Genomic DNA, 22263 nt, shown 5'->3' on the forward strand with positions numbered 1-22263 from the left:
CTTGCAAAATAAATAAATAAATAAGTAAATAATTTACAAAAAATAAACTGCAAAATTTTACTATTAATAGAGAGGTTGCGGCCGACGTTTTCAATGCGAAAACGTGTACGTTGGACGTTCAGCGCCGCTTTCCTATAAGCCTAGAAGTTTGACAATGGTGTTTGGATAGTCAATGGAATCACACTCGACATTCCAAACACCATTGCCAAACTTCTAGGCCTTCAGGAAAGCGGCGCTGAACGTCCGACGTACACGTTTTCGCGTTGAAAACGTCGGCCGCAACCTCTCTAATAAACTCTTTTTGTTTTACTTTTCATTATAGTCTAAAATTTTCGACTACATCTTTTAATAGCTAAATATACAATATAACAAAATATCTTAAAATTTTTTAACTTTTATTTTATGTTTATGAGTCAGTTATGAAAACCGTGAACCCACCAATGACCGAGTGCATAAACCATTGAACCGGTCGTGAGTTCACGCTTGACCATTGGGCTGGCCGCATAGAGTTTTCCGGATTTCCTTCATTTGTCTGACATCGAAATAGTGGTTAGTTTCTTATAAAAAGCTCTCCCGTTAGGCATTCCCTTTGGCAGATAGCTTACATGCTACGTTACCGTATCCCATCAAAACTAAACGAAGCTAAACTATAGACATGTCAAAATATGACAGGAAAATGCGCGTTATATAATTATCAGAAGGATACATTAAGCAATAGCAATTCTGTTAAACTATATTATGCAAAGCGCAACTTATAAAAATACAGTATATGAGGTCAGAGTATCTGCTGGAAGATGGCCGAGCGGTCGAGGTGGCAATCCATCAGTCTGGGGGACCCGTGTTCGAATTCGGACGGGTCGATAAATCCCCAAGAATTTTTCGGGGGTGGTCCGTCCCGATATGTCGGGACCTCGTCCCTCACCACCCGGTCACCCTATTGTCAAAATGTCAAAGTTTAGCGTTCCCCGACTTCAAAAAGATTAAAAACCACGAATCTGGACTATAATAAAACAATAAGCATAGCTTTATTGTTTTATTGAATGTGAATATTACTGTCAATCCGTGTCAGTGTGAATCTCTGTGTCCAATACCACTATATTCATGCGATCCTTTACATATAAACCTGCTACAGCAGTAATCAACGTGGCCTAACTTGCTGGCAGTGCCAATCCTGGTGGCAAAATTTTTCTCTAGACTCTTTTTCGACACATCTCTTATGGGAGTTCTCCAACCTTATAATCTAGTAATCGTGATCCTGGTCAGAGCTTAGTCCAGGGGTGCAACCCTTGAGACACGTTCCAACCATCGCACGTCAACGACACTTTTTTCCCCCGCAAGTAACCTAGGGATCACTTATAAATAGATACTCAACGTCTTTTTATATATTCTTGTTTCGTAAAGAATTTACCAGGTTTCTAAAGTGTGTGTATGTGAATTTAAAAAGTGTATATGTGTGAATGTTTGATTATTTAAAAAGGTTTTCTCAATATTTAAAAGATACCAAATAACATACTCCCAAAAATTTCGGTTGGCACCTATATGTACGATTTGTACGAGTGTTTTAGGTATCGTACGATGTACTATAATGGGATTTTGTTATTTCAGAAAGACTAACTCCCAAAATAACCATTAATTATTATTATTATTACTTAACTCTTTCCGCCCTGCGGGCACTAAAGGGCCTCTTTTAGCAAGTACATTATGGGTTTGGCTAGGCCCATAATGGGGCGGCCGGGTGGTGAGGGACGGGGCCTGACATATCCGGACGGACCATCCCCGAAAAATTCCTGGGGATTTTTCGATTCCTGGTCCCCCAGAGCGGCAGGCTGACACCTTGACCGTTTGGCCATCTGGTCGTCTAACCGTTAATTATTGAAAAAAATGAAGATAGCAATCGCAATTTTTGAACGTATTGCCTTCTCATTCACTCTTTGTGTCTTTTTTCTCTGCTGGAGAGCTCCTAGAATTTCTAAAGTTTTACTTAAATTGGCTACTACTGTATATTCCGATTATATGGCACACCTTTTTCAGACTTTTCAAGACTGCTATACTTTTATACCGGCTAATAAAATGTTCAAATTGATGTGTAAAGAAAATTTGTACAAATAAACGTTATGTCAAAATGCTATTATGCTTCTACTTGTACAAAATATAGATACCATTGTAATATATTCTATTAGAGAAATTTCCATCTAGTGAGCTGTCTACAACAGAGGCTTTTTTTGACAGTGTAGTGTTTCATTGGGAGCGGCGACCACATGGGAATTGATAAACATTTTAGACAGTGGCAAAGATTTACCTTATGAAATAAATAAGGTATATAATGTGTTTGTAGCGATATTGTACGTATATCCGAGACCGCTAACAATGTCGTCTGAGGAATTCACACAAGATATGCACAGTAATAAAATTTATTGTTCGACGTAAGAACAAAGACACGGGATCAAAAACGCGTACACCTTACTCACCTCGCGTCTAGGAAGGAAACGAGAGAGTTCGAGAGTCGAGCCGCAATGACGTCGCAAAAAGTTTACCAATTAGAGGAGACCGGCTGTACAGTACCTATCACTTGATCGACTCCAACTAATGGGCCGTCGCAGTGTTACATATCTGTTAATTTAATGTGTGATATGTTGAAATTGTATGAAAAAAAGTTAATTTTAGATTATGCCCATTAAGCGGTCTGTTTTGTACCATATATATTATAAGAGGAGTCGTAAAAACTTATAAAATGGGGTCGCAGACAGGGTGGCCATCCATCCCGGTTTCGGCATGAATGTCATGATTTAAAAACAGAAGCCCTTCTCCCGCGTTATTACCCAGAAATCCCGCCATCCCACAATTTCATACAATTACCACAAATTACTTTAAAAAATAAACAAATATTCGACAACTGATTAATTTAGGCTAAATGAATTTTATACTTTTGTATATCGAGTTCATAGTTTATATGTTATAAATAGCAATTTTTGAGACCATTAGTATCTTATCTTGTCTGCGGATGGTATCTGGGCCGACGCTACCGTAACGGCAAACGGCATTTGCCTAGGACAGCAAATTTTCATAAATGTATACAAAATTTTCAAAATTTGCGTATTATTTCGTAAAATATTTTAAAATTTTTATTTATATTATACGATGCGGACTGAATATTGATTGACGGAGCAAGGTATGGCATTTCAAAAATTTTTAAATTTCATTTTAAAGTAGAGGAATAAGGAACGTCAAATGTATTTTTGCCTCGGGTGGCATTAAGTCTAGTGCCGGTTCTGAATGGCACTGCACTTGTCCATTGTTATTTTTTAAACAAGGTTCAGCCGTTCAGTAACAGAACAGTTGACAGTTTGACAACAGTTATTATCCGAACGGGTCGAAAAATCCCCAGGAATTTTTCGGGGGGTGGTCCGTTCGGATATGTCGGGCCTCGTCTCTCACCACCCGGCAGCCCCATTGTGGGCCTGGCCAACCCATAATGGGCTTGCAAAAAGAGGCCCTCTTAGTGCCCATAGGGCGGAAAGAGTTAAAAAAAAAAAAAACAGTTATTATCGATATCTTTCGGTTCTTGATTTCGCTGATTCGTTCAACGGAGAATATCAATTAATGAGAATAAATACGTATACAGTACTTTATACGTTAAATAAAATGGAATATATCATTATAATTTTTAATAATATGTTATATTTGTTTAATTAATGGATTTATAAGGAAATGCACAAAAATGAATCAGAAAAGGAAAAACTTTCTTGTAATAAAAATTTTATTCCCCTTTTCATTCTTTTTTTGTCCCTCTTCCCTATCTTCAAAAGATGGACGTCCTGGTCGTAGATAAAAAGTTTAAAGATTCCGATAAAGGGAAACCTAGTTAATATTTCTATGACTAGAAGGTGTAAGTGTAACGGCTAGAGATAACTATAAGATAATTTTAAGTGAAATGCCATAATTTCAAGGGGCAAATATGATAATTTTCTCCCGTAATGTTGGCAACTTGATTGACACACGAGAACATTTTGCATCATACATTTGGCGATTTTGACATGCACGCTTCAGAAAGGTTGCCCACCCCAGTGACGGATTTACAAGTAAGCTATGTTAAGTTGTAACTTAGGACCTCGAGTTCCAAGGAGCCTCAAAAATTTCTACAAAAAAGACAAAATCATGAAAACAAAATTTTTAGTGTTTCCCTTTGTAAATTGTTCTTTATTTTATATATTTCAAATATTTTTTTAAACAATAAAACATTTATTATTAAAATTAATGTGTTTATGTTAATTATCTTCTTTTTATGATTGATTTCTAAAATTTTATATGTTGTGATATGTTGGTAAAAGGTTTCACATAGAGTTCAGCTTAGAGCCTCAAAATGCCTTAATCCGGCCCTGCCCATCTGTAGCATAATCCATTCAACTTTAAAAAATATTAAAAGATAAAACGAAAAATACTCAGAACTGTAAAGTAGAAAATTTAATTAAAATATCTACAAAGGATACCCTAAAAGTATTTAATTAATTTTATAATGTGATTCTTAAAACCTAATTATCAAAATACATACTATTTTAAAAAGGATTCTGTGTAGATAATAAACTGAAACTTTATTTTTTCGTTTTTAACTATTACAAACCTTTTCTCATGCCCATTATGATTCACTCAGGCCCACATTGAGGGAAGGGGACCCGACATAGACCGTCCATGAAAAATTTCTGTAAAGCGCTGAAACGGTCTATCTCTGAAAAATTCCTGGGGTTTTTTGACTCATCCAGATTCAACTTCACATCTCCCAGAGCGGGAGGTTGCCACCTTATCCACTCAGCCATCGGGCCATCAATATTAACATTAATATTTTAATATTAATGTTAATATTAATAATGTTTGTTATTATCTAATGAAGTATATACATTATATCAAATATTGTTTTGACTGTAAAAATATAAAAACAGAATAGAGTTCACTACATTTAAATTTCATTAAACGCATTAAACTAAACTATAAAATACATTAAAAATAGAAAATATTTTAAATGTATTAAAACCTAACTCAATTTTTTGTCTCCAGATGGCAGCAGCACCAAAGAACAGCTGAGACACTTTCCCGCTTAACTTTTATCAGTGTATCCACTGAATGACAATTGTTTTTACTCTTTCCCCACTGACAAAATTCTTATTCGATAAATTATAATCTTTTAAAACTATATTTGTAGATAATATGAAGATAACGTCGAAACGAAGAAAGTAATTGTCAATTATATATATATATATATATATATGTATATGTATATAAATGAACCAGAAATCAAAAATTTAATGAAATTTAAAGGTAAGTAGAATATTTTTAAAATACATATTGTTCATCATCCGTAATATATCGACTTAGTATAATTAATTTTAGTAACAAAATTTATACGACTAATACATAAAGTAATTTTAATTAATATACATTAATAGGTTAAAAATGACCTTATATTAGTATCTCAATATAAACATATAATTAATATTCACTACAGCATTATTTAATGAATATTTGGTACGATTCTTTACATAAACGTTAACGTATATAATTAACGTTAAAACAATTACTGCAAAATTTAATCAGGACTTACTGTATGATGGAAAATATTACAAAGGATATTTATTTAAACAAGTAAATTTACATTCGTCATTATATGACAGTTTAGAAATATAACAGTTTATCGATTCATTTAATATATCAAATTATAAATCACGTGTAATGAATACGACATTGTTATTAAGAGAATTATAATATATTCCCTTTCGAATATGGCTTATAAAGTTAAGAAAGGATGATTTTCGAGACGGCGTCTCTACAATCCTGATTACAGTTGATTCGAGTGAAGTGCCGCGAGGCGATGCCTGGGCCCCACCGACAACAGACGAAGGTTCCAACTACGGGCGAGTCTATAATACAGTTGTAGGGGGAGTCGACTTTATGGGTAAACATAACGTAGAAGACTATCGATAATCGGGCCGATCGAGCTTTATTCGATTAACGATAAGACGAAAGAGGGAGTAAATAATTATTTTTTGAATATAATGTAAGTATTTAGTGGCCATTTTTTACGTGTTACGGAAAAATTCGAGTAATACCCTCAACCTAGGTTTGTGTTGTGGAATAGACTATTCCTTGTATACTTGCGTTTGTAGCGCGGCCATTTTTGCCTGCAAATTCTATCCGATGAAAATGGAGATCGTTTCGATGCTTTCTTCTATAATTTATTCTCAAATGTAACAGTTCAATTCAGCTAAGGTAAGGAAATAACGGGATGTCCTTTATTTAAAATTTCCATCATATTTAGCTGTTTGTTTTGATGATTAGTGGTTTAAGCCTAATCGTAATAGATGGCCTTTGCCGTTCGTTTTAATTCTCTCTCCTTTAAACTGTTGTGCTGTTGTTATAGAACCTTTCGATTTACATACGAGTGAAAACAATTAATTAACAGATTTGTAAAACGTTTGATAAGATTCTCTCAGATCTGTTCGCTCTCTTCCCAAAAGCTGCAACCTACATCGAGCGTCATTGACACTTTAAAACTGATTTTCCTCTTAAGTTCAATAAATAAACTCTACAATTATAATATTTGATTTTAAGATATTTTTATATATCTTTAAGAAACAATGTCTAAAAAGTCCAATTATTAGAAATAGTCATAAATTTTAATGTATTTTCTCCCCTATCAAATTTTAATAAATATTCAGAATTAATTAAATACTGTTTATTAGATTTAAAATGATCATGATGTAAATAAGTAAATATAAAATTTTATTAAATAATACTATTGATCAATTATATAAATTAATTATATTTAACATAAATGTGTTTCATTAAAAAAATGAAAATTTTTCTAAGTTTTTCATTATGTTTTTTTTTAAATTTAAAATTATAGGAAATTAATTAAATTCCAAACTTTAAGATTTAAGAAAAATTAAGTAAGTAAAAGCCTTCATTTTCATTAGTTACACATATTTTGAAATGATTGATATAAATAATGCTTATATATTTGTAAATATATCAAATTTTCTACAATCATAATTGAGAAGCATTAAGATTTTTAATAAATATACATTTTAAAGTATTAAATAAACTTAAAATATTATTAAATAGACTTCTCATAAAATAAGTTTTTTATTAACTCTATAAAATTAATAAAGTAAAAAGAAATAAATTAATCGGAATTAAATGTTTTATAATTTCATTTTAAAAAGTGAAATATTTATTTATAATATTTGATGAAAGTAAAACATAATTCTTTTTATTAATTTTATTAATTAACATAGCAGACATTATGATTTGTAGAAATCAATATAATAATTCTGTCATAAAACATTCTGGATAAATATTAAGAATATACAATTAATATAAATACTTTTAATTATAAATTTTAAACAAATGCTTGTATAATACTTGCAACTTCAATTATTTTTCAAATACTAATGCATATAAGAATGTTAAAAATATCATTGAAAGATTTTTGTGTTTTTCTTTTATTTTAAGGTTTATGAATTGATTTTACTATTGTAAATTGTAAATAATGGATAAACTGTTATTTAAGAATGATGAATTAATTTTTTCTGTTTGTTTTACCAATTTTGATTTTAATTGATTATATAGACTACTTCAGTAACAAAATTTGAAAATTCACAAATTTAAACTTAATTATAATTAATAACATTAAATCATAATTTTGACAAGAAATTTATTTCTTTGCAAAAAACTTTAATAATCTATAAATTTTATAAAAGTATAGAATTCATAAATTGGTAATCTTAAATTTACTCATTTAAATTAAATTATGTACTGTTCCTTTTCATTATTTTATATTCCAAATACTAAAATAACACATATAAAAACATTACTTCAATACAAATTTTTAAATATAAACTTAAAATGATCATTATACTTAAGACTATTATTATTACTATACTAAATGAGTACTATATTTAAATAATTATTATTACATTAGAATTTAAATATCTTTGTATTAATATTGAAAGGATTTTGTTGTAGATTATATTGAAGTGAAGAGATTTCCATCCAAATAGAACAATATCTTTTCAATATTGATACCAAACCATTAAATTAAAACATTGATTTGATTCAATGAATTATTGGTTAGTAGTGTTTATATTCCTGCCAATAATTTGTTAATTATAATAAAATAATTAAATTTAAAAAAGTGAATTTCAAGTGCCAAAAATAGTCAATAATTTGCTAAAATTTTAAGTGAAAATTTTGTATTTAGACTAATGTGCTATAGATATTGTATTCTAAACTCACAACATTAAAATACAATTTTTCTGATATTTAAATATAGAATGTCTGACTGTTGTCTGGCATTTTGCACTATAAAATTAATGTATTATTGAAAATATTATTTATAAAATGGTAATAGAATTATAAATTTACTGAAATTACAAACAACTTCAGATTTTGAATGTATAATACAGTATTTTGTAATAGTTTAAAAGAAATTATATATTTGAAAAATAATATCTTTTTATTTGCAAAGTTTAAATTTTAAGAAATCGTTTTTTTAAATAATATAATTGATGAGTATGATCAGAATTATTTAAATATACATATAAACTTATATACTTTATTTATTCTAATATGTGTGTTTTCTAATAAACAATGCAACTGCAAGATGAAAAAGTTGTAAACAACACCCTCTAATAGTAAGCATCCTGTCTGTTGGAGAAAGAGAAGGCTTACTTTAAATTAAAATATTGCAATCTTTTCAGCATTGTCATTCTTACCATATGTTAAAATAAAATGTGTGTATGTATGTTTGTTGTGTTGCTTGAATAATAATAAATTGAAAAAATGTTACTGAATTTATTACATTAATAGTTGCACCCAATTCTTCAAGAAATAGAAATAATAGTTGTTCTCTGATAGTAAGCACATACTAATAAATAGCACAGTTGCAAGCTGAAAAAAGTTATAGATAGCATGCTTTTTATTAGAGTAAATACAGTATAATTGTTTATTGTTTAACTTAACTTATAATTATATTATATCTTATTAGATACATGAATAACTTAGTATTTATATTTTAATATTAACAGTATAGTACAGTTAGATATTTTATGAAATAATTTATAATTCTTTTAATTGTAATTATTCAAAAATAAATCAGTTAATCACGGATTTTATTTGTTGATGATGATAAATATTTTAAAATGGATTTTTATAATTAATACCACATTCATTATTTTAAGACCAATATTTTAATTTTTCCAGTTAAAATCTTTTGCTGTAAAGTGTGATGATAATCAGTCATACTAAAATTGTTAATTAAAAATTTTTCTTAGTATAGAGTTTAATTAATTATTTGGGAATATAAAATTTTAATTGTAATATTTTTATAGGAGAAACAGATTAATATATTTTTCAATATAAATATATCCTAAAATTTTTCTGTTTGTATACAAAATTCAAAGAGAATTAATCTTTGGCTCTTTTTTAAATTTGATATTTTTTTATTATTATGAATTTTTACTTAATATAATTTTGAAACATAATTTTCAGCATATGTAGACAAACCTGTTTTTAAATATATATCATCTTTATGGAAAAATGATTTGTTCTTTTACTATATTTAAAATAAATTAAAAGACTTAATAACAATATAAATTGTTATACTGTTTTGATCTGTCATATTCAATACATTCAATAGTTTACTAATTCAGTTTGTTATTTTTAATTATTTAATCTATGAAATAGTTTCTTATTTGTAAGAATTTTGAAGGTTGATTTTATGTTAAATAATGTATTAACTATACAAAGGAAAATAAATAATCTAAAAGAAGTAAATTACTTGTAAGAAACTATTCCAAAGTAATATTAAAGCTTTTAAAAAAAAATATCTTAGTATTATGCTTTAATTATAAACTATGCAAGATACATTACAGTGTTAATGAAATTTGATAACTGTCTTTTGATGATATTACTGAAAAATAAATTAAAATAAAAATGTTTGTTTATTTACACTCAGCACTTTAAAACTGCCTTCAGAAATTTTTTTCCTGTTAAATCTTTTAAATCTTTGAGAAACAAGAGTTAAAGAAAAGTTACAATATATAAACTTAAATAAATTAAATACAGTAAGATCCCGCTTAACGCTGTCTTGATTAATACTGATTCGATATAACATGGTCTGCTTGATGCTCAAAGTTTACACTGATTCAAATTATTGCAGCATTTCATTGATTATTCCCAAACACGAACCAATCAGCAAAAGGTGGCAATTTGTTGTAGTGCTGTACTTTCCTTAAATCTATATTTGTTAGGTGCAATTTTGGGGAAAATATAACATCACGGATGCCATAGGCAATATTGACTTTGCTTGGCAAGAATTAACTGATCAATGCACAAATGGAGTGTGGAAGAAGTTATGACTGAAGGTATCCAAGAATTCTCAATGAGAAGAACCTATCACTGTATTGTTAGGTTGACTAAATTGTCAACCCCGATCGATACAGCAGGACTAGGAGATGTAGATGAACAGGATATCGAGGAGTTACTGCAGGTTTCTGGTGAGAGCCTTACCAACGATGACCTTCAAGAACTGGCAGAACAAGGAATTTTATGTGCAACTGGAAAATAGAGATTCTGAAAACAAAGAACCCAAAAAATTTCTCTACAGATTTCCTTAGTTTGGTAAGATAACCGAAATTGTTGATCAAATTGTAGCAAATGATCCAGATTTTGAAAGGAGTGCAAAAGCAAGACGAGGTGCTTTGGATAAATCTCTCTCTTGCTATGGACATTTGCTTAAGGAAAGAAAAAGAAAGCGACAAATCAAACTACAAGACTTTATCACAAAAAACAAGAATTTCAGAAGAGCCAGGACTTTCATCACAAAAAATGAACTTTACATTTCTGTGTGCATATGTTTGTGTTATTTAACATATATTATTATGCAAATTAATATAAAAATAACTTAAAATTAAAGTAAAATTTGTTTATTTTTGGTTGTGTGTTCCCCTTTCCCTATTTACTCTATATTNTAAACTTATATACTTTATTTATTCTAATATGTGTGTTTTCTAATAAACAATGCAACTGCAAGATGAAAAAGTTGTAAACAACACCCTCTAATAGTAAGCATGCTGTCTGTTGGAGAAAGAGAAGGCTTACTTTAAATTAAAATATTGCAATCTTTTCAGCATTGTCATTCTTACCATATGTTAAAATAAAATGTGTGTATGTATGTTTGTTGTGTTGCTTGAATAATAATAAATTGAAAAAATGTTACTGAATTTATTACATTAATAGTTGCACCCAATTCTTCAAGAAATAGAAATAATAGTTGTTCTCTGATAGTAAGCACATACTAATAAATAGCACAGTTGCAAGCTGAAAAAAGTTATAGATAGCATGCTTTTTATTAGAGTAAATACAGTATAATTGTTTATTGTTTAACTTAACTTATAATTATATTATATCTTATTAGATACATGAATAACTTAGTATTTATATTTTAATATTAATGTTAATATTAATAATGTTTGTTATTATCTAATGAAGTATATACATTATATCAAATATTGTTTTGACTGTAAAAATATAAAAACAGAATAGAGTTCACTACATTTAAATTTCATTAAACGCATTAAACTAAACTATAAAATACATTAAAAATAGAAAATATTTTAAATGTATTAAAACCTAACTCAATTTTTTGTCTCCAGATGGCAGCAGCACCAAAGAACAGCTGAGACACTTTCCCGCTTAACTTTTATCAGTGTATCCACTGAATGACAATTGTTTTTACTCTTTCCCCACTGACAAAATTCTTATTCGATAAATTATAATCTTTTAAAACTATATTTGTAGATAATATGAAGATAACGTCGAAACGAAGAAAGTAATTGTCAATTATATATATATATATATGTATATGTATATAAATGAACCAGAAATCAAAAATTTAATGAAATTTAAAGGTAAGTAGAATATTTTTAAAATACATATTGTTCATCATCCGTAATATATCGACTTAGTATAATTAATTTTAGTAACAAAATTTATACGACTAATACATAAAGTAATTTTAATTAATATACATTAATAGGTTAAAAATGACCTTATATTAGTATCTCAATATAAACATATAATTAATATTCACTACAGCATTATTTAATGAATATTTGGTACGATTCTTTACATAAACGTTAACGTATATAATTAACGTTAAAACAATTACTGCAAAATTTAATCAGGACTTACTGTATGATGGAAAATATTACAAAGGATATTTATTTAAACAAGTAAATTTACATTCGTCATTATATGACAGTTTAGAAATATAACAGTTGATCGATTCATTTAATATATCAAATTATAAATCACGTGTAATGAATACGACATTGTTATTAAGAGAATTATAATATATTCCCTTTCGAATATGGCTTATAAAGTTAAGAAAGGATGATTTTCGAGACGGCGTCTCTACAATCCTGATTACAGTTGATTCGAGTGAAGTGCCGCGAGGCGATGCCTGGGCCCCACCGACAACAGACGAAGGTTCCAACTACGGGCGAGTCTATAATACAGTTGTAGGGGGAGTCGACTTTATGGGTAAACATAACGTAGAAGACTATCGATAATCGGGCCGATCGAGCTTTATTCGATTAACGATAAGACGAAAGAGGGAGTAAATAATTATTTTTTGAATATAATGTAAGTATTTAGTGGCCATTTTTTACGTGTTACGGAAAAATTCGAGTAATACCCTCAACCTAGGTTTGTGTTGTGGAATAGACTATTCCTTGTATACTTGCGTTTGTAGCGCGGCCATTTTTGCCTGCAAATTCTATCCGATGAAAATGGAGATCGTTTCGATGCTTTCTTCTATAATTTATTCTCAAATGTAACAGTTCAATTCAGCTAAGGTAAGGAAATAACGGGATGTCCTTTATTTAAAATTTCCATCATATTTAGCTGTTTGTTTTGATGATTAGTGGTTTAAGCCTAATCGTAATAGATGGCCTTTGCCGTTCGTTTTAATTCTCTCTCCTTTAAACTGTTGTGCTGTTGTTATAGAACCTTTCGATTTACATACGAGTGAAAACAATTAATTAACAGATTTGTAAAACGTTTGATAAGATTCTCTCAGATCTGTTCGCTCTCTTCCCAAAAGCTGCAACCTACATCGAGCGTCATTGACACTTTAAAACTGATTTTCCTCTTAAGTTCAATAAATAAACTCTACAATTATAATATTTGATTTTAAGATATTTTTATATATCTTTAAGAAACAATGTCTAAAAAGTCCAATTATTAGAAATAGTCATAAATTTTAATGTATTTTCTCCCCTATCAAATTTTAATAAATATTCAGAATTAATTAAATACTGTTTATTAGATTNTAACTTTAATAAAATATATCTATGTGAATAAACTTGAAGCAAACATTTTAATTCCAGTTCTACTGATGATAAAAACTAAGTATCCAATTGTTTTATTAGAACAAAATTAAGTTTAAATGCTTTCAAATATTTTTAATTACCTTCAGAACATAAAATCAAATGAAATAGTTGAATATTGTTATAACATATCCAAATGGAAAAGTGCTAAAGAATATGTTATAAATAAAAGTATATTATACAAGGAAGATCTTGAAAAGATCTTAAACTGTCAGTTTTTTATTTATTTATTGCATTATAATGCTATGTACGAAGTCAATGTCATTGGAATAAAATCAAATACTCTAAAAAAAAATCATTAATTTTTGTTTTTGTTGCACAGATTACTTAGAGGGTTCTTCTTAATGCTGAAAGGTGTACTATTCACATTTCTCCACTTATAAAATACCTTTCAAGATGTTCTAGTATAGCAAATGCTTCTGATGTCAATAGTGAAATTTCAACATTAGCTTCTGCTGTATTATTGTTGTCATCACAGTTATCTGTAGAAGAAACTTTTAATCTTGTATGTACTAATGATAGTCTATAGCTGTTAAAAACCCTTGTACTGTTATCTGCAAATTAAAATGATTCCTGACTAGTTTCCGTAATTCCTCAAGATTAGTGTTAAATATAACTGATTCAGATATTGCAGAATTTTTATTCTTTTAATAGTAGTGTGGCTTTCAACCAGCAATATTAGAGTGCTTTTTTTTAGTTATCTGCTTTTAGATTATGAAATTCAAATAATTTCATCTAACAAACTTAGTTTGAGCATATAGTTGTAAAAAGGAAGGAATTACAAGTTAATTTGTTGTAATAGGAGATGATAGAGAATTTTTGAAATTTTTTATTTTATGATTCATTGGTTGCAACTTTGCAGTGCACTTTGGTAGCAGAAAACTGATTTTAATGTAGAGAATTTTATTTTACTATGTGCAGGACATTTATCCATAATTAAGACGATTTTGTTGTTGCAATTTTTGATTTCATTTTGGCAGCAAGTCTTCATATATTTTATGGTCATCTGAGCTTTAGAATTTGCATCATATATAATGGGGAGTGACTTAATTCCTTTAAAACATCTGGGTTTTTGACTTTTGTCAATTGACTCTAGTATTTGTTCCATATAGTACTAAACAATAATATGTTTATTACTCATTGTTCTGCTATTGTGATTCTCCTTGAAAATGTGTGTCTTGTTTGGAAACATAGAATAAAACAAACTTGTTTCATCCATGTTAATTACTGTAGGTTTCTATCTGTATAAGAACCTCAAGGTGGTATGAATTAACAGCACTTTCCTCATCACAAGCAGTCTTAAATGCAATGTTGTATCACTTTTTTAAACCAATCCAACTATTCTGATAACAAGTAACAAAATGAATGAAAAAGTAAATTTAAAAATTGATATTTAAATGTATCAGTTTGCACTAAGGCGTTTAGATGTTTGAAATTTCCAATGCCTTTTTGTTTTCTTCCGGAGATAGTTACCTTTGTTCTGAGACATAATAAAAATGGAGTTTCAAGAACAGCATTGCAACATTAAATTTTGTCAGTGTAGGTAAAACACCTAAGGAGACTTTAAAATTGCTAAGAAAGGTGTACGGGGATTCTACAAGGTCTGTTCAAAAAGTATCGGACCTTTGGTCGGTAAAAATAAATTTATTGACTTTGAGGTACAAAACCCTAATCCCCTTCAAAGTAGTCTCCTTGGTAATGTATACACTTCTCCCAGCGTTCCTCCCATTCCTGGAAACACTGCTGGAACGCATCTTTTGGAATGGCCATCAGCCGCTCCGTCGGATTTTGCACGATGTCTTCTCTCGACTAAATTTGGGTTCCTTTTAGCGGCATTTTCAGCTTGGGAAATAGCCAAAGGTCACACGGAGCCATATGGGGAGAGTACGGAGGCGATGAAAGCCCGAATCAGATGCGCAGAATGGGTGGATGCGTTATCACGATGGAGTTGCCAAGTTTTGATCGACCACAGATCCGATCGTTTGCGTCGCACAGCATCGGAAAGATGACGAAGGACTTCCTGGTAGTACTCCTTTGTGATGGTATGGCTTTGTGGTGCGTACTGACGACACACCACCCCATGAAAGTCGAAAAAACTGTCAACATGACCTTTGACATTGCTGCGGACCTGCCACGCTTTTTTTGGCCTCGAGGATCGTCCCCGAAAGCCTGCTGAATCTTGCGAATGGTTTACGCTTGGGTATCGCCAAGGTTTTTGGCAAAATTTGATGTAATATCGCTGCTCACATTGTTCAGTCATTTTCCAGCTTAGTGAAATCCGACGAGAGCGCACTACATGACCTCACTCATAGGCCGATTGCCAATGACTGACGCTTCCTGCAGGTGGGAAAAAATTCAGGGTTGTGCATGAATGTCCCCTCCACAACTCCACCGAAGGAGGCCTGTCGTGCATCATTGGTTTACGCGGAAAAAAAAAGGTCCGATACTTTTTGAACAGACCTTGTATCATGGCAAAATCAAAGGTGTACAAATGGCATTGGCATTGGCATTTTAAAGTGGGCCAAGAATCCATCGCAGATGATGAATGCTCTGGCCAATCTTTGATTTCATGGAACAAGGAAAATGTTGAGTTGGTCTCTCAGTGTGTTCGCAAAGATCGTCGCCAAACCCTTGAAAAAATCACTGTGCTTATCACTTATCAAAGACTAGTTGCCAGTGTATTTTAACAGATCTTAACAAGCACTGAGTGTCTCAGCACATTGTCCCTCAGTTTTTTACTTCTGAACAAAAGGAAGAATGAATGAGAATATCGGATGATTTAATCGACAAAGCCGATAAGGATCCAGCTTTTTTGAACCACATCATAACAGGTGATGAAATGTGGTGTTATTTATTTGATATCCAATCAAAATGTGCTTCTTTAACATGGAAATCACCCTCCTCACTGCGATTGAAGAAATTCTGGCAGGATTGGAGCAAAGGGAAAGTCATGATGGAGGTAGTTTTTGATTCTCAAGGAATTGTTCATTTAGGATTTATTCCCAAAGGCAGAACAGTAAACAAGGAGCATTATCTAGACATTTTACGTTGTTTGAGGGAATCCATTTGTCATAAATGGCCACAGATCTGTGGCCATTTATGACAAATGTGGAGACTGGTACCTTCTGCATGACAATGCACCTGCACATTGGTCCCAAATGGTCACACAGTTTCCAGCCAAAACTCAAACTAATATGCTTCCACACCCAACCTATTCACCGGACTTAGCCCTGTGTGATTTTTATTTGTTTCCATCAATAAAAAAGCATTTGCAGAGATGTTATTTTGTGTCATCAGATGAGGTGATAGTAGCATTGCAGGGGACTTTATGGGAGGTTTTGAAAAATGGCTTCCAGCAGTGATTCCAGAAGTTATATGAGCACTGGCAAATGTGTATCGTCGCCCTAAGTGATTACTTTGAAGGTTGTTGTGCATCGGCAATATAAACTTTTTAAGGTAAGGAATTTTATGCCAAGTCCCCGAACTTTTGGATTGTACTACTTAAATTAAATGTACTATTGTTAATATATCTTTTAGACACTTTTTTTATTTATTGCTATGTAAAGTTACATTGGATTACAATATTACACAACATACATACATGAAAGACATCGACCATATACAAGGTTTTTAGTCGGCAAAAATGAGGATAAGGGGAAGAAGAAGGGATAGGAGATAGACAATAGAGAAAGTTAGTATCCCTGTGAATGGCATACGTATGGCTACTGTACCCTCTACGTTTGATATTGGTGTGCAGTTTTTAGGCTGCAAGGCCGTAGTCTCCTGAAGGGTCTAAAAGAAAACCTGAGTGTAACAAACACCAATAGTTGAGTGCTGTCATGAATAGCTAAGTGTAGAAGTTAGTGCCAAATAGCTATTAGTAGGAAGGCTTATATCTACTTAATACTGTTAACAGCTAGACAGACAGTGTGAAACCAAATGAACACAACGACAAACTAGACAAGATGAATGGACCGACAGAAGACAAACAAGCAAGAATCCAATTTTTTTATTTTTTTATTTTATAATATTACGCAACACTGGAAATGCACATGCGACACTAGAATCAGATAACACGTGACCAGCTAATTTTTCCTCTTGTAAATAGAGCACATTTGATCACGGAGAACAGTAAACAGTGTGTATTTACATATTTACACAGAAAAATATTTATTTTCACAATCTAGGATTTGACTACAAAGTCATCTTCAGGTAAACTAACTAAAGAAATCTAAGGTAGTTTATCTTAATATGACATTGTAGTTAAATCCTGGTTTGTGAAAATAAATATTTCTCTCTGTAAACACAAACTGTTTGTTTTCCGTGATGAATTGTTTCCACAAAATGACAGCTGATGCTACCAACCACATTTGATAAGTTTGTTTGTGGCTGACAATTGTGATGTACAGTAAAACCTCATTATTTTGAAACTCAAGCACCAAAAAACAAATGACTTCAAATTATCCAGGTTCGAATTAACTGAACTTTTTTCAAATCAAAGTATTTGTAATTCTTGAATAATATTATGAAATTATCTTATATAATTTCACTCATTTTTTTTACAAATGCATTAATATTAAAAGTTATTACTTAGTAATTTAACTTATTTTGGAAAACTGTCAGTTGGTATTTATGTAATAAAAACAATGGAAACATAACAAAATTGCTTTCAAAGCAAAACCTAAAAATAATGTATGAAAGAAGTTTGTGCTTCAATAAAAATTACAGCAAATTTGGTCTAGAGGACCAATGGCTAGTTCTGTGAAGAATTCAACATTACGGCTATTCTCTTTATATTAGCATTTACTGTTACAGCCATTATTACTGATGATCAATGAAAATTTAATATAAGAAATTATTTTGGGAATTCTTGGGAAGTATGATTTCCTGTTCTTAATTGCTGAAGTTTCGAAGATGTCAGGAATTTGGAAACCCTAATAGAAATATACTAGTGAGAGCACATTTTCTTTGAAAAAATGCTGAAAAGTTGTCATGCAGCAAATTACCATAATTGTAATGACAAAAAATTAACAAAAATGAGTTTTCATGTTTTAGTTAGTAATGAAAAAAGATAAAATAAATAGATTAATGAGAAGAGTTAAAGATGGTTTATAGTGTTTGCTCACAAAATATATACTACACATTATTTGTGTAGTGAACACTTTATTTCAGATAATTTTAAGTCAATAATAACAATAATAATAATAATAATAATAACTCTCCTATGGTCACCACCTGGTCGTGGTGGGAGAGCCCAGTAATTTTACTGAACCATAGAGCAACGCAGGCTGGAGCACAAGCTCCTGGTAGGGACACCCATGCCAGTAAGGTCTATGGGGAGAAATGAAGCTAAGAGTGACCACACACCCACATTCTGTGGAGATANTAAAGAAGAATTATTTAATAATAAAATTTGTCCTAAAATTTTTTCCTCACAGAACTTGGTCCTAGTGTAACAAAAACTTTATTGAATAAGATTTAATTCAATGAGCTTGGAGTTGCTCAGGAAAAAAGTAAATACAGCATAAATTAAGTTAGATTACTTCGTTTTTCTAACTGTTCAACTATATTATATTATATCGGTGCAAAAATTTGATTTTCCCTTTTCCAAGACTAATTACAAAATTTTTATATGGGTATAAAAATATGTTCTATCTCTCGTAAAACGCAAAAAAAAACGCATCTAAAATAGTACAGTAGAACCCGAGCTCTTCAGAATAATAGTTAACCCTCCCCCTTTCCCAACGGGAGGAAATTTCAAAATCTCTAGTTACTGCGCATTCTCATGGCTGACCCTAACTCTGTACCAAATTTCAACTTTTAACTCTTAACCGTTTGGCTCTGCATTAATTATTATTATTATCAACTCATGTCGATTATATTATAACATTTATATTTATTGTTAATACTCTTGAAAACATGATCGTACAACGTGGAAAACGTCCAACAAAACAAAAAGGGATTATTCAAGGTGGATTCGAACTATTAAAATCATCCTTATTCCAATATAAAAAAATATTATGAATTAAAAGACATGATAACACACAATCTAAATATATAAAATTACTTGTCCTGAGTGACTGACTATATGACTGACTCATCATCGACCAGAGCAAACCGCTGAACCTAAAGAGGTGAAATTTGGTACACAGTTAGGGTACGTCATGAAAAGGTGCAATAAGAAAAGATTTTTCGAAATTCTCCCGCGGGGGGAGAGAGAGAGGTTTAATGCTTAACCTAAATAACAGCTTCTACTGTACTATTTTAGATGCGATTTTTTGTTTTCAACTACGTTTCGTCTTCATTGAGTACTTACATGTATTAAGTTGATAACATTTCAGACATTGTTATAAATATTTTTATGTATTTCGATTTTAAAAATGTTCGAACCGTTTTAAATTCGAATTTGTTATTGCATATTGGTTCGATTATAAAACGATTGTAAACGTTTTAGAAAATTGATCAAATTAAAAATAGTCCGTTTGATTCTCGGCAATTTTCATCATTCTCAGCAGTAGGAGTTATGTAACAGTTACTATGGTTGTAGAAATACTGAATATAACTAGGGTTTGCTTGCAAAATCCTCGCGGACAAAGCCGCGGGTAATAGCTAGTCAATTAATAAAAAGAGGATCTATCGACGTCGGGAGAAAAGCATTAGAATTTCTTTTTGGCGCCGCAACCTCAGAACACGTTGAAAATCTAAACAGCGAAGTGAATCAGTTAAAACAAGTTAATGAGGGAATTACTCATCTACTTGATTCCCAGGCCACTCTTTTAAATTACACTTTGAAAATAAGTAAAAATAATAGACAACAGATACATACATTATTTCAAAGACAAAAAACTTTTGATGATTTAATACAAATATACCGATAAAATTTAGCATTTGAAGTATTCATGACAACAATTGAAATTTGAATGCAAGAATTTTGTATGCAAATTATAAAAATTCGAGAAGCCATTAATATTCTAGAACAGTGTTTTTCAAGTGAAAATGATAAGTTTTACATGGCCAACGATTATTTATTAATATAATAAATATAAGTACGACTCTTTTACAAAAAAAAATTTTTGTTTCGTTCATTTCTTTCGTTGTTCGAACCATCAGCATTTCATAATTTTTTTTTGTAAAAACGTCGTACTTATATTTATTATATTAATATTAAATAATCGTTGGCCATGTAAAACTTATTATTTTTACTTAAAATGTATTATGTGATTGTGGCAAGAACACCAGATGACGTTTTTATTATTTTTGCATTTTAATTACAGAGGCAGTAGCCTAGAAAGGAAGGTCGTCTCCGTGAGTATTTGTAATTTTTATAAACTGCTGATAGTGCGAACAACGAAAGAAATGACTGAAACAAATTTTTTTTTTGTAAAAGAGTCGTACTTATATTTATTATATTAGTGTTTTTCAACCTTCTTGAATACGCGACCCATTTACAGGTTAAAAAATTTTGGCGACCCACACGGCCATATTAAAACTATGTCAGTGATTTTAAAAACTACGTATTTAATGTTCTTTTTGTTGAGATTTAAATATCGATCAAAAAACTAACTGTACTGTAAAATAAACAGGCACAGCCTTCTCGCTGAAATTGTAGTTTTTTTATTGTTGTATAGAACCTACAAACACTTGTCTGTTTCTATTACCCACGACCCCCCGTGTGTGGCTTTGCGACCCACAGGTTGAAAAACACTGTTCTAGAACAAGAACGATTAATTACTCATTTATTCCACGAGGAGTTACGTTACACACCTTATGAAAAATACAACTTCCGGTTTAACCTGATGCACTTTTTAAATTTTATCAATAGATTACAATAGTTGCTGTAGTCCTCCAAGACAAATTAAGAATGTTTGCTAAAATGCCTCTCCTTACTCTTAGTGGATATTTTGAGTCCTACGAAATACTAAAATTGCCCACATATTTCCACCATAAGAGTGTTTGCCTATTTTCAAACCCATTATCCTATTATAGCTTTATCTATGGGTCGACAATCATATATGTTATTGCAATATCACGAATTAACTATCTGTCAATTGTCACAAAGTCGAGAGTAGGTCCTCAACGGGTGAATACGTCTTTCCCATCGCTCCTATTTACGTGAAGGTTGGTTCCGGGAATATTTTTCGGATTCATCGTTTGATACATCGTTGGATAACTTATTTTTTACGGTTAGTTTGATATTAGAATAGTCTGTCTACGTTTATTAGGGGGGAGTTACGGGTTCGTAAATTTAGTATCGTTCGATCGGTTTTAGCGGGGGTTTTATAATATAAAGGGGGGTTTTTTCTATATCGTTATACTATCGTCAGGATATCGGTTATAGTATCAATATTTGGTGTCTTATGGGTTAAATTTAACTGTTCTAGCTCAGTTTTGTGTATATATATTTTATAAGCATTCTGAGGAAGTCTTTGCTCCAGTTCTCTTTGTTCCTAACAAAGGACTAACGGTCTTTGTTATTCTCTTTTTAACGGTCTTTTGTCGATCGTTATATTGTTTTATATATATTTTGTAACAGTTTCTTCAGGTTATATTAGTTGTTTTATTTTTTTTAAATTAAAATAATTAAATAATATATATTATTATTTTATACATCTGGATCTTAGGATTAATTATGTGGCTTTTGTCGTCTAATTGCTTGTGATTAGTATAGGTTCTAACGGTTTTACGGCTATTAACGGTATTATGAATTTGAACGTTTTATCTTTGTAATATAATTTTTATAGTTTTAAGGTCTTTTCAAAGCAGGATTATTTAAAGTAAACGGTGTAGTGCTCTGGTTCATTTTTAATTATTTAGTTAGGGG

At 30.7% G+C, this 22263-nt stretch overlaps 1 long non-coding RNA gene across 1 annotated transcript; it reads left to right on the top strand.

The window, feature by feature from the left end:
* Window positions 1-5726: 5726 nt before the first annotated feature.
* Window positions 5727-6936, top strand: LOC111622363. Its single transcript, XR_002756255.1, has 2 exons — window positions 5727-6258; window positions 6896-6936. It is a non-coding gene; the product is annotated as an uncharacterized LOC111622363 (long non-coding RNA).
* Window positions 6937-22263: the final 15327 nt, after the last annotated feature.

This window comes from Centruroides sculpturatus, unplaced genomic scaffold (genome assembly GCF_000671375.1).
Source record: "Centruroides sculpturatus isolate CEXI.00-Female unplaced genomic scaffold, Cexi_2.0 scaffold7, whole genome shotgun sequence".
Taxonomy (NCBI): Eukaryota; Metazoa; Arthropoda; class Arachnida; order Scorpiones; family Buthidae; genus Centruroides; species Centruroides sculpturatus.